Source organism: Eptatretus burgeri, chromosome 11, assembly GCF_056783735.1.
Source record: "Eptatretus burgeri isolate ZD-2024b chromosome 11, Ebu_testis_v1, whole genome shotgun sequence".
In the NCBI taxonomy this organism is placed as follows: Eukaryota; Metazoa; Chordata; class Myxini; order Myxiniformes; family Myxinidae; genus Eptatretus; species Eptatretus burgeri.
Window position 1 is genome coordinate 17,074,113 of NC_140971.1, and position 12,500 is coordinate 17,086,612.

The 12,500-nt window shown below is 41.7% G+C and overlaps 1 long non-coding RNA gene across 3 annotated transcripts in view; it reads left to right on the forward strand.

Moving 5' to 3' along the window:
- The window catches only part of LOC147016579 (uncharacterized), a 134,530-nt gene that overhangs the window by 112,573 nt on the left and 9,457 nt on the right, over window positions 1-12,500 (forward strand). For all 3 annotated transcript variants that reach the window (XR_015049102.1, XR_015049101.1, XR_015049103.1), the window contains 2 exons: window positions 3,561-3,659; window positions 12,443-12,500. The exon at window positions 12,443-12,500 is cut by the window's right edge and continues 11 nt beyond it. This is a non-coding gene — a long non-coding RNA (uncharacterized LOC147016579). The remainder of the gene's footprint in view (window positions 1-3,560; window positions 3,660-12,442) is intronic.

Sequence of the window (12,500 nt, forward strand, 5' to 3'; positions counted from 1 at the left end):
GCTACATCACTGCTCATCACGCAGGCTATGATCACTAAACCCAACTTCATCTTTGCATTGAGCTGAAGGCCCAGATGCTCATCCTCCACATCACTTATCACACAGAAACTTTCCTATATGCCTGGTGAACATTCAATAGCTTCACACTGACTATCTCCTGTAACACTATACAGTACCGTCTTCAGGGCTTCTCCAAAGCAACTCAGGAACACAAGATTCTCAGGCAACTCCGCTTTCGGAACCAATGCCCCCATTTTACTGAGACCCATCCCTCTCATACCGCTGGTTGACAGCTCCCCGACTGGGTGAGGAATAAAGCCACCTCTTTACCATCTTGCTGCACAATACAGGGTTACCGTCTATACCTACTATGAGAGAGCCGTTTATCTGTGTGTGTGTCTCCATTTTCCTGAGATGGCTTGATGGATCTTCATTAAACTATCAAAAGTTCATCAGTGAGTGCCAGGGAGTGTTTTAGACAAAACAAAATTGAAAAATTAGAAAATAAAATTTTCCTTTTTTTGGGGGGATTAAAAAATAAAAAAATAAATAAATGAATAAAAAATTTTTAAAAACAATGTCACCTGCAGGGTGACCCGTATCTTGCCAAAAGGTGACCACGTGTGACTTCTTTAAGGTCACACTGAGGTGAACAGAGCTGCTATCCACCAGGAGCGACTCCTTAAGGAATATCTGCCTACGAGAGATTCCGATGAGAATCGTTCTACAGAGAAACCATGAAAAATATGCGTTTGTCTCATAACGTCACCAAATGACGTCATAATGTCTCAAGCTTGACATATCTAGAAAGCACTCATCGAGGTGTTCAATTTGAGGTACTACACGATATGGTTCCTAAAACTTGAAAATTTGACCTTGGGGTCAAATATGTTTGACCTGAGGCGCTAACCATGAAGATCAAGGCCAATCGCCACCAAAAATTAATCAGCTGAGCGCCAGACCATGAACTATATTCCCATGAAGTTTGAAGACGATCCGATCAAAATTACTCAAAAAATAAGGGTTTCGTCGACTCCCCTGATTTGCGACAAAGTGACCTTGACCTTTGACCTTGACCTTCAAAATTTTGTGCGCTGAAAGGGACCTCTATAGGCCTCTGATATGCGAAGTTACAAAAATTTCCAATGATAACTGTGCTCTGCAGAATTTTTTATACGTGATTACAGACAAACAAACAACAAAAAAAAACATACAAGCTGACTAACATATCTTGCAAAAACTTCGTTTTGGCAAGATAATAAATAAAATTGTTCTATTGGGCCTAAGCATTTGCAGCTATGTGAAATGAAATGATCCCTGACCCCATTCCTTAGTGGGTGTCCGGCAGTGTTTTAGGCCCCCACAAAAAAAATAGAACGGGCAACGCTAGGTACCCCTGTTAGTTACATATCCAACTCGAAGGGCACTCGGTGGAGCACATACCTCTGCTACGCAATGCTTGATCCAGCAGAACATATTGGTCCCAATAAATTTTTGACATGTCATGCTATATATCGTTTTTGGCTCCATCTCTCAATGGTGAAGAATCACTTCAAACATTAAATAATTCTCATATCCACATTTGGGTCTTCACCAAAATCGAATCAATTTGTCCTTGTCACAAATACAACCTGTCCACCAAGTTTCTTCTGAATCCATCCATAATTTTTTGAAATGTTGTGCTGTATATCGTTTTTGGCCCAACCTCTCAGTGGTGAAGAATCACATAAAAATCTGGTGACTGTATCCAGATCTTCACCAAAATCAAATCAATTCGTCCTTGTCACATATCCAACCTGTGCCCCAAGTTTCATCCGAATTCATCCATTTATAATTTTTGAGATGTCCTTCTCACAAACAGATAGACAAGGGTGAAAACATAACCTCCATCCACCTTTGGTGGTAGAGATAACAATTGACTTGGAAAGGTCCACTGCGATAGAAATATCACAAACCTCTAGCATCCAATACCCATTCTACGTTGAAGGTCAGTGAGAGCATCACCTCCATTTTAGGTGTGTACAATTTTGGGTGTACAATGTAGCACATGGGGTTGACTCAGCCTGTCATCCTTCTGAAGTTGGCAAAATGAGTACCAGCTTGCTGGGATGATTGATCCACTTGAGTATTGGGTGTCAGAGTGAGACCTGTCAGAGTGAGTATTGGGTGAGACCTGTCCAGGATCATGCTCAAAAGCCCAAGAGACTGCTTCAGCAGCACCAATGTTCTGTGCGGAGTTTTGTCCCAATGGTTATGTTGTATCAATGAAGAAAGATAAATATACAGAAAGGCATTTTATTTTACTGCCAGTTGAGTGTGAAGAGCAGAATTAACATTTGTATGAAATTATCTCCATGCTTCACAGGCGTTGGCATGAGAACATTGCACTTGGAAAAAAAAAAAGAAAAAAAAAGAAAGACATCTGGCCAGAAAATAAGTTTGTGATAACAGTGACTGAAGCCATAATTAGATATTATGTTTTGAAGCCTCTGCTGAATGGCTTGTCGGCCTTTAATCAGTTTTCTCACATACCTTCGTTAAAGGTGTTGTGTGCTTCAAGTAAGAACTTCCTCATTTTCACAAAACTTTTTGTGCACCAGACACCATCGCGATTGGCTGCGTGGAGATGAGGCCTTCAACCCACAGTTCATCTTGCCATATTGTAAAACTCTAAAAAAAAGCAGACAAGTCAAGTAATGCTGAGCTTCAGCAAGCCGTGGTCTATGTTTTGGGGGAAAAAAAAAAAATTATATTTATATTTTTTCGCCCATCTTGGAATTTTCATCTTTTGCGAGAGAGGGTGGGTGCAATAGGAATTATCTGAAAAAAATAACAACAGTGCATTATATATGCACATAATTATTACGCATGTTTTCGCTTCATATGCGTAATGCGTGTTAACTTTAGAAGCATTATATACACAAGATGCATCCGGGAAGTGGGTGCTTCTTGTGTGTATAATCCACTTATTGAGAACAGATTGAAAAAAAACATGTTGAAATCGGAAATTGTTTTGAGTTTTCTGTTTGATTTTAATTGGGACTGGCTCTCACGCCTGATGACATTGAGTTTCTCATTCTTGCATTATGGAAATGAATCTGCATGCAGCACTCAGCCATGCTGAGTTGCTTGTAACAACTAAGTGACTTTTCCTCTAACAACATTCGGCCAAATGCCTTCAAAAGTACAAAGAAAGTATTCTTCCACACCAGGTGTCCTTGGCAAATAATATATATTTATTTAATCATGTTTCCCCGTGGTTGCATTGCAATATTCCTTCAGTGCAAAGCAAAATGTTCAATGAAAGGAAGTGATGTGGGGGTGTGCATACTGCATAGACACATGACAACAGGTTTTTAATTGGTGAGGAAGCATTTGTTGGACTGAGAATCGATTCCCAAAATAAAAGAACTACATCGAACAACCACATTAATTTCACTGCTTACTTTACTATTCAGGGTTTGCGTTTGACAGCCATTAACAAGATTGAATCTGCATCCCCTGCTAAAAGAATATGGTCTGCAGTACTGACACTTAGGTATTCTCCTTATGTCTTACAGGGACATCTTCCAAGGAGCTCGGAACCGATTTGTCTGGGACATGAACTATGACCCACAATCTCACATTGAAAGCCCCGGCACACGGTTACTCCATCATCGGTACGTGCCGTCGCTGCCATGGAACTCCCTGTGCTCTCCTCCTGAATCGACCTTCTGTCACTCTGTGTCTCCACGTAATTGTCTCTCTGTCTCAGTATCTTTGTTTCAATTTAGTTCTTTTACTTATTTGCACCATTGCCTTCTTCTAATGACATCTTTCTTAAAGTCTTTTCAACAAGTCCTACTTTTTTCAGAATATATTAAACTTACAAATAATTAGAGTTGAATCCATTCACTAAAGACTTAAGGATTACTCTGCACTTCACCTGTACAAGGCAAGTCACATTTACACGTAACCTGGTGCTCATTAAAGCATCAAATCCCACATTGTGAAAGATGAAAATCCTCGAGTTATTGGTGCAATCTGGTATTACATAGAAGGCTGCCAGACGACGAATGCAAATGTTCATTATATGCACATGTACACTTTAACCAAACATGTGATAACTGTGTGGCAAAGTTACAGTCCTTATGGTAATGTTAACAACAAGAGGTAGTTTGAGACTTATTTTGTTTGAATGCTCCTGAAGACTGCGTAATTGGTCATCTTTTTCATCTGCCCAAGATGATGTCCAGCAGGTATCATGGGAACCACACAAATGATAAACAGGACTGCCGAATTAATACAACCCTGAAAGTAAAATATAAGTCAACTTGTAAAAAAACAAATTTTAATTTAAAATTTTTACATAACATTCTTCCACAATTTGGATGAAAAATAACTGTTACATCCTCCAAATCTTGGGTTCCCAACCCATCGCATTCTGTGTCCACCTGACCCTGACATACCCACCACTTGCTGGACTCTATGTCCTTCTCACCCGAAAAGTAGAAATAGTTATGTCCGATCTTGACTTCAGCGACCAGCTCAAATGGCATCAGTCCCATGTTCTCACATCTTGCTCTGCCGTTCTTGTTCCTGCTCGATCTGCCGAATTCAGTCTGTCCTACTCTAGCCACCTCACCTCTGCATGGACTGAGAAAACATCACTCCAATTCACAATAAAGGTGCAAATAGACCTTACCAACTCTAGGCAAGCGATCTTGCTTCCGATATGAGTTTCAAAATGACATAATCTGCCCCAGAATGCTTCGATGTGCATGCGCAGAAACCCCTACCAAAAACGCTCATCAGGGCAGGAAACATATATCGTGCATGCCAGGTCAGGATTTTACCCTGGAAAAGTACATGAGAAAAGGAAACTTGGAAAATACTTGGAAAAGTACCTCTGCACAATGAAACGTTTGGAGAACTTTCTGATCAACTCGCCCAAAAAGTTGATATCTTGCGGCCAGTACTGCAAAAACACCCACCGATGTGGGCCCATGCAAGGTCTGTGGATGGGCTGTGGAAGGGCGCGTCCTACCCGACTTTCCCGATCATCCCTGTCAATGAGTGGACTTTGAACTTTGTGGGATTACCTTGTGTGAACATGGCAGGCTTGGTGATATATTTAATGGACGTCTGCATTTGGAAAGCCTATGCCAGACAGACTTCCCAGATGGAGACACCGGACCTGGTTTGGGTGCTTCTTAACACCGATGAGGTCATGGATCCAGATGAAATTTAGTGGGTGGGTTGGGTGTGTGACAAGGAAGAACTGATTCAATTTTGGTGAAGATCCCAATCCGGATCTGATATTTTAAAAAGTGATTCTTCACCATTGATAGGGCCACAAACGATATAGTGCTGTCTTGCATGATATCTCAAAAATGTATTGGACCCGATATGTTCTTGTGGATCAGGCATTACGTGGTGGAGGTATGTGCTCTACTGATTGCCCTTCTAGTTACTACTGCGCTCACTTTAATTTACAACTTTACCGTTCCCCAAGGTCGCCCAAATAAGCCAAAATTGACAGCAACACGCACAGGAGGTAGACAGATCGAACATGTTGACCCCCGCCAGAGGAGAGGGTATTGCATTTGGGTCCATTTGTCTGTCTGTCTGTTTGTTACTTGGTGAAAAAAAAATTTCACCCAGTATTTTGGTCTGTAGCATCTGTCTGTCTGTTTATTTGTCACACGAGATTTGGCCACAGTTTTCAAGCAATTGTTCTGAAAAATGTTTGTGTTTGTAGGTGACAGGCCAAAGACAGCAACGCTTAATTTTGGTGAAGCTCCGAATCCGGATCTGGATCCGAGAAAATTTTAAGTGATTCTTCACCATTGAGAGATGGGGCCAAAAACGATATATAGCACAATGTCTCAAAAGGTTATGGATGGATTCACACAAAACTTGGTGGACAGGTTGGGAGTGCCACAAGGAAGAAATGATTCAATTTTCGTGAAGAAACGAATGCAGATCTGGACACGAGAACGTTTTAATTTTTCACCGATTCTTCAACATTGAGAGATGGCGCTAAAAACGATATACTGTATAGCATGATGTCTCAAAAATTTATTGTGCCTGATATGTTCTATCAGATGAGGTGGAGCACATGGAATGTGCTCTACCGAGTGCCCTTCTAGTTTGGCTCTGAATTCGTCCCAATCGCACATGCATAGGGAAGAGAGTTAATTTTACTCTGCGTACCTGGCAGTCAAACAAAATTTAAAATCATCCCAAGCAGGAAACTTGCTGTTTTTAAGGATGTTATAAAAGACACAAACAACAGGCACGGATAACTCCTGTAATGTGTTAGATAGGGTAGTGTAATAGACACTGCGTCAATGGTGGGAAACTTCCAGAAGTATTTTGTTATATGACCTTGACAATCGTTATTTTATTTCAATTTAATAATGTACTTCAACACTGAATGAGGTGTTCTATGAATGCTAGTCAATACAGGTTCTCGTTCAGACTCTCCCATTCACCGCCTCACCCACTTCTATCAATTGTGACGTCAATGGTTCCCAAATGCTCGCTTCCTGCGGGTTATGATCACTAAACTCGATGCCATATTTTAAGTGAACTTGGATGATCATTCTTTACATTGGTCGGTGCACAGAACAGCACCCACGCCTCCTGAACATTTAATAATGGCTCAGCCCTACCATCTGCTGTAGCACTTGACTCTCTTCAAGAATTCTCCCAAATAATTCCATAACACAACACAAGGGTCCAGTAGGAAATAATAAGAATAAGAAGAATATATACTCATACCACATTAGCATTTGTGCCACCCAACTCTCTTACTTGAAGGTTGTTGTATTCCTCCCCTCACTCAATCTCTGGTCGTTTCCTGTTCATTCATTCCCCTACTTATTGTGCCCAACTATTGTCCCGTTATAAGTTTGTTGCCTTTTTACCTTGTCATCTCGCTCTTCCATGGGCCTCAATATGCTTGGTGTTGCCTTAACGGTGAGGGTGGCTGACTTAAGATCCTAGGGTCTTGAGTTCAAGCCCTCTTACCTGTCGTTCTATTGAATGAACACCGGCTAGGTTGACTCAGCCTGTTATTGGCAAAATGAGTTCCACCTTATTGGTAATGGGGGCACTGTATCAGTGGCACACCTGTGCCCCAAGAAAATGATGCAGCCAAGCAGCCACAAGCTGCACACAAATAAATAAAATGGGCCTCAATCTTATACATAAAATAATTAAATAAATATTCAAATGCTATTTCTCAAATTTAAGTAAATTGCTGGACTGAATGCTTTGTGCAGAAAACTCGAGCATTCTCCTTTACACAAGTCACAGGTGAAACAGTCGTGTCTTGTGTGCATTGTCCTAGCTGTCCTTTAGCAGATGCGAAATTGACGAACATTCCCTTTTTTGAACTTTCAGCACTGTAAAATGAAAAGTGAAAGAGGACAGGTGACCTGTGAAAGGAGATAGGTGAATGGACAGAAACAAAGACTGCCCCAGGAAAACAGGGCTTCCTGAAAGAGAAAATAAATTTGAGGCAGCCTTCCTCCTTTCCCCCATCACTCCCCTCCTTCACATCCATCTGCCACTCGGTAATGGAGTTGTCAGTCGTTTGAGTGTCTTTCCCTGGGGTTTTAAGACATCACTTAAAAGAGTCACCTCGGGGTAATGGCAAAGGAAACGTCTTTAAGCACTTTCTTCACAATTCCTTCTCTTGATACCAAACTTTTCTTTTCTTTTTTCTTTTCTTTTTTCTTTTTTCTTCTCTCTCTCTCTGTCTCTCTCTCTCTCTCTCTCTCTCTCTCTCTCTCTCTCTCTCTCTCTCTCTCTCTCTCTCTCTCTCTCTCTCTCTCTCTCTCTCTCTCTCTCTCTCTCTCTCTCTCTCTCTCTCTCTCTCTCTCTCTCTCCTTCACCAAGGCCTCCAACTCGCTTTAAAATCAAAAAAAAAAATAAAGCGGAATCAGTAAATGCAATCAGTATTTTAATGAATTCTGTCAATAATTTTAATTCTCAATTCTGTACAGGGTGGCTACAATCTCAGGTGGTCGCCCCTTGTAAAAATTGTGGCATTGCCTTTTATCATAATAGCTCATTATACTGAAGGGTTTTTACTACAAGTCATACCACTGAGATACAGTTGCAGTACTCTTTTACTTTATTACACACCAGCAAATACAACCCATCACTTCGTTGATGGGGGTATCAAAGGGGGTAGGAGAGAAGGGAGGTGAGGGAGAGAGAGGAAATGAGGAGAAAGGGAGGGGAGAGAGAGGAGGCAGGAGGGAGGGGAAGCTAAGAAGAGGGGAAGAATGAGGAGGGGGGGAAGAGCGAGGAAGGGGTGGGAGGTGGGGAGAGCTACTGTATGCCTCATCAAATGTTGCTATACCCTGCGGGAGGGAGGGTGTGTGAGGAAGGGGTGTGTGTGTGTGTGTGTGAGAGAGAGAGAGAGAGAGAGAGAGAGAGAGAGAGAGAGAGAGAGAGAGAGAGAGAGAGAGAGAGAGAGAGAGAGAGAGAGAGAGAGAGAGAGAGAGAAAAGAGAGAAAGGTGTGAGGGGTGAGGTGGACTTAGCAAGGAGAATACGTGATGCTTAATGACCGAACACAAAAAACAAACTCATGTCAGAACAGCTGTACACACAATGACACAACAGAGTTTATAATGTAATCCGCTGGCACATCTGCAAAAACTTTGATTTCCCAGTTCCAAAACATTTGTGGGACCCTGAACCAAAAGCAAACACTGAAAACATGGAAGTACCTACAGCTCATGTACAACCTAATGATCACATCGAGCGTGAATGTCACAAACGAAGCGTTGCGACCAGGTATCATATTTAGGTTCAAAAAAAGGAGAAGGCGGCATTGCTTATTGAGGTTTTGATAGCGGTGATTTTGTACTAAACGATGCAGAAATCAAGAAAATGACCAAACACCAAGACCTCAAGAATGAAGTGAGAAGATCCTGGAAGCTGAAGAATGCCAAAGTTGTACCAGTGATGACTTGACCTACAGGAATGATGACAAAGAACCTCACAGAGATATTAAACATAGGGACAATACCCACTCCGATCTCGTCATCATCCCAGGCGGGAAGACATCACTCATGCAGCCCCTCAATTTGTCCATCAACAAGCCGTTCAAGGACGGGCTACATCGCTGCTTGTCTGACTGGATAATGAGTGAGGAGAAAACCTACACCAAGAGCAGGAGGATGAGAAAGGTCAACCTTACGATGATCTGCAGCTGGATCGTAAAGGTGTGGGAGGAGATACCAGACATCTTCAACAAGCATTTCTGAAATGCTGCATCTCCAACAACATGGACGGCACAGAGGAAGACATAGTTTGGGAGGAGGAGGCTGCAAATGACGGTGACCGACGTGGACTTGCTCGACCCTGATTCGGACAAGGAGTCACGTGCCGTCTTCGACGAAGAAAGCATTGATGAGGATTTCCTCGGGTTTAGCTGAAAAGTTTCATCAAACCCAACAACCGGCCCTTTTTAGGGGCACAAATCCACAAGAAATGTGTGTGATAATGGTATGAATCCCTTTTCTTCCTTTTTCTAGCAACAACAACAAAAAATCCTCTATAATATGAAACAAGTTCGAATTGCAAACATACCCTGTGGGAGTTCATTCGCACAACTCTCAGATGAGCGACAGCATGGAAGACAGATAGTTTTGAAATTTGGTAAGATTTTCATCGCATCAGAAAAAGAAACCAGAACACCTCACAAGAGTGAGGCTAGTTTCATATCATCATTTGTGACTTTATTTTGCATTGGGCATCGCCTAGCACATTTAATTTTTTTTCATAACATTTTAAAGAAAATGGGCTGAAAGGGCCATTTCCTGGCCCAAAGAGCCAGAATCGCACTTTGGGCTCAGTTAATGCTTGAGGAATGGTCTCCAGCATATACCTGTCAAGTTTGGTTTGGTTCCATCCACTAATAACCGAGAAATAACAATTTTAAGAAAATGGGCCGTTCTTCAGCCCGAAGGGCCACAATCGCACTTTGGGCAGAGTTAATACCTACGCATGTGTATCTAGTATATGCTTGTCAATTTTCATCGAATTCTGTTCACAAATAATGGAGAGATAGACATACAAATGAACTGTACACAAGAAAAGAGAGAACGCGAGCGGCGCTTAAGGCCCAGTCACACCTTGACGTTTTAGCCAGCTTATGCCGATTTTTGAAAAATTTGTCTAAAACGCTGGCACACGTCGAATACGTTATGGGTAAGTTTTGGAAACATTGAGAGCATGCTGAAAAACACTGCCATACGTCCTCGTACGCTGGCTTTCATCGTTGTACTTTGCGGTTGTCCTCAAATTTTCCATGCTTGAAATTTTACGACTTATGCCAGCGTATGACTCACACGTTCCACTACGCTGGCCATAAGTTGTAGGCACGTTATGCGATCGTTGACACACGTCGACACACGTTAATTGTAAGTCAATCATAAGTCGAAACACATCGAGGTAATGTTTAGCATACCCGAAACTTATTTCTAACCTATGAGTAACGTTTGTAGACACGTTACGCGATCGTTGACACACGTCGACACACGTTACTTGTAAGTTACTCATAAGTTGAAACACGTCAATGTAATGGTTAGCGTCAGTGTTCCAGACTCCCTGGTTTTTTGTTTAAAAAAATTTTTTTTTCTTCGGTATGACGGTCATGTTGACACTTCGATTTCTAGTGCGGTTATGATTTAAATCGTTGAGCGGCAGCCTATTAAATATATCATATTATAACCGCACTAGAAATCAAAGTGTTAACATCACCGTCATACCGAAGAAAAAACCCCCCCCAAAAAAAAAAACAGGGAGTCTGGAACACTGACGCTAACCATTACCTCGACGTGTTCCGACTTATGAGTAACTTACAAGTAACTTTTGTCGACGTGTGCCAACGATCGCATATCGTGCGTACAACTTATTCCCATCGCATGCGGAATGTGTGAGGCATACGGCAAGTACGTCGTAAAATGTTTAACACGTTTAAAAGTACAAGACGTACTCCACTTACTACGACGTATGATAGCGTACTTTAGCGTTCTATTCACATATACCAAACTTACCCATACCATATTTGACGTGTGCCAGCGTTTTAGACTTATTTTTCAGAGGTCGGCATACGCTGGCAAGATCGCCAAGGTGTGACTGCGATGTTGACACTTCCATTTCTCCGGCGGTTATGATTTGAATCATTGAGCGGCAGCCTTTTAATAGGCTACGCCACGTGATCGTCGGCGATACGTGCAGCGCGCTATGCATAAGTTAGACTATTGTTGGGCATAGGTTGTGAACGTCGACAACAGGCTAAGCATTCGTTGGTATAAGTTATCTATAAGACAACGAAACGTTCTGTGTCCGTTACTGATATGTTATGCATACGACCAACTCGTTATGAATACGTCCGAATCTTTGGAAAAAAAAAAACATCAAAAGTTCAGCGAAAGCCAGCGTTTTACATACATTTTGATACGTTGCCATTGCTGGCTAAAACGTCAAGGTGTGACTGGTCCTTTAAACTCCGTGGGGTGGAAGACCCTATGGGGTAAAAATAAGAAAGAAAAATAAAAACTTTTTGGTATCCTCTCCTCTCTCTTTAACTTCTTGAAAATGGGAATAAGACTGTTGCACAAAATTAAGCGAACAAGGGAAAAGCATGTTGATACCTCCATCACATTGTTCCATACAAAGTGAATGTACAAACACATTTAGATCCAGATCAGAAAATATAATGATCAATATATTAATTTATTTTGAGGGTGAAAAACTGGGGTGCGGTTAAAACACGGCCGCGGTTTATATGCCAGAAAATAGGTAATCATTTCATCCTTGTCACACACCCAACCTCTCCATCAAGTTTCGTCAGAATCCATCCCCAACTTTTTGAGATATCTGTTCACAGTCAGGCAAACATCATCTGATCGAGCGAACTCGGGCACAGGCAAACAAGCGGCGATGAAAACACAACCCTCGTTTACCTTCGGTGACGGAGGTAATAACATTCATTTCATTTTGCGCCATTTTCAGTGACACCAGCCAAAAAAGAATGAGCAAAACGCCAGTTATTCATTGAACCTTTGTCTTCTCTTGGGTATTATAACAGAGGCATAATTGTTTCTTCTGCAGCAATGTATCCGGCCTTACCTCGTATAGCGCAGAGTCGCTTTCATTTAACACAAATATTCCTGAACCAATCCCAACAAACTGTGACCTCATTCACATTCCTTCTCCTGTCCATAAACTCCTTTTATTGCACTTTAAACAGTCATTGCTCTCTGAGAGCTTAGGACCTTAATCCACTGAATTTGGTTCTATCCAGCCAGTGAAACAACATAAAACCTGATATCATGATTTGTGACCGGTTAATACAAGTCTATGGCAAATTTGGGGAAAGAAAAATTCCGCACTATGTTGTGATGTTGACTGAAGTGTACTTGTGTTTCGTAGATGGACTATTGGGAATCAAACCGAGACGTCAGAAGAACTTCGTCGACTTGGTGCCTCT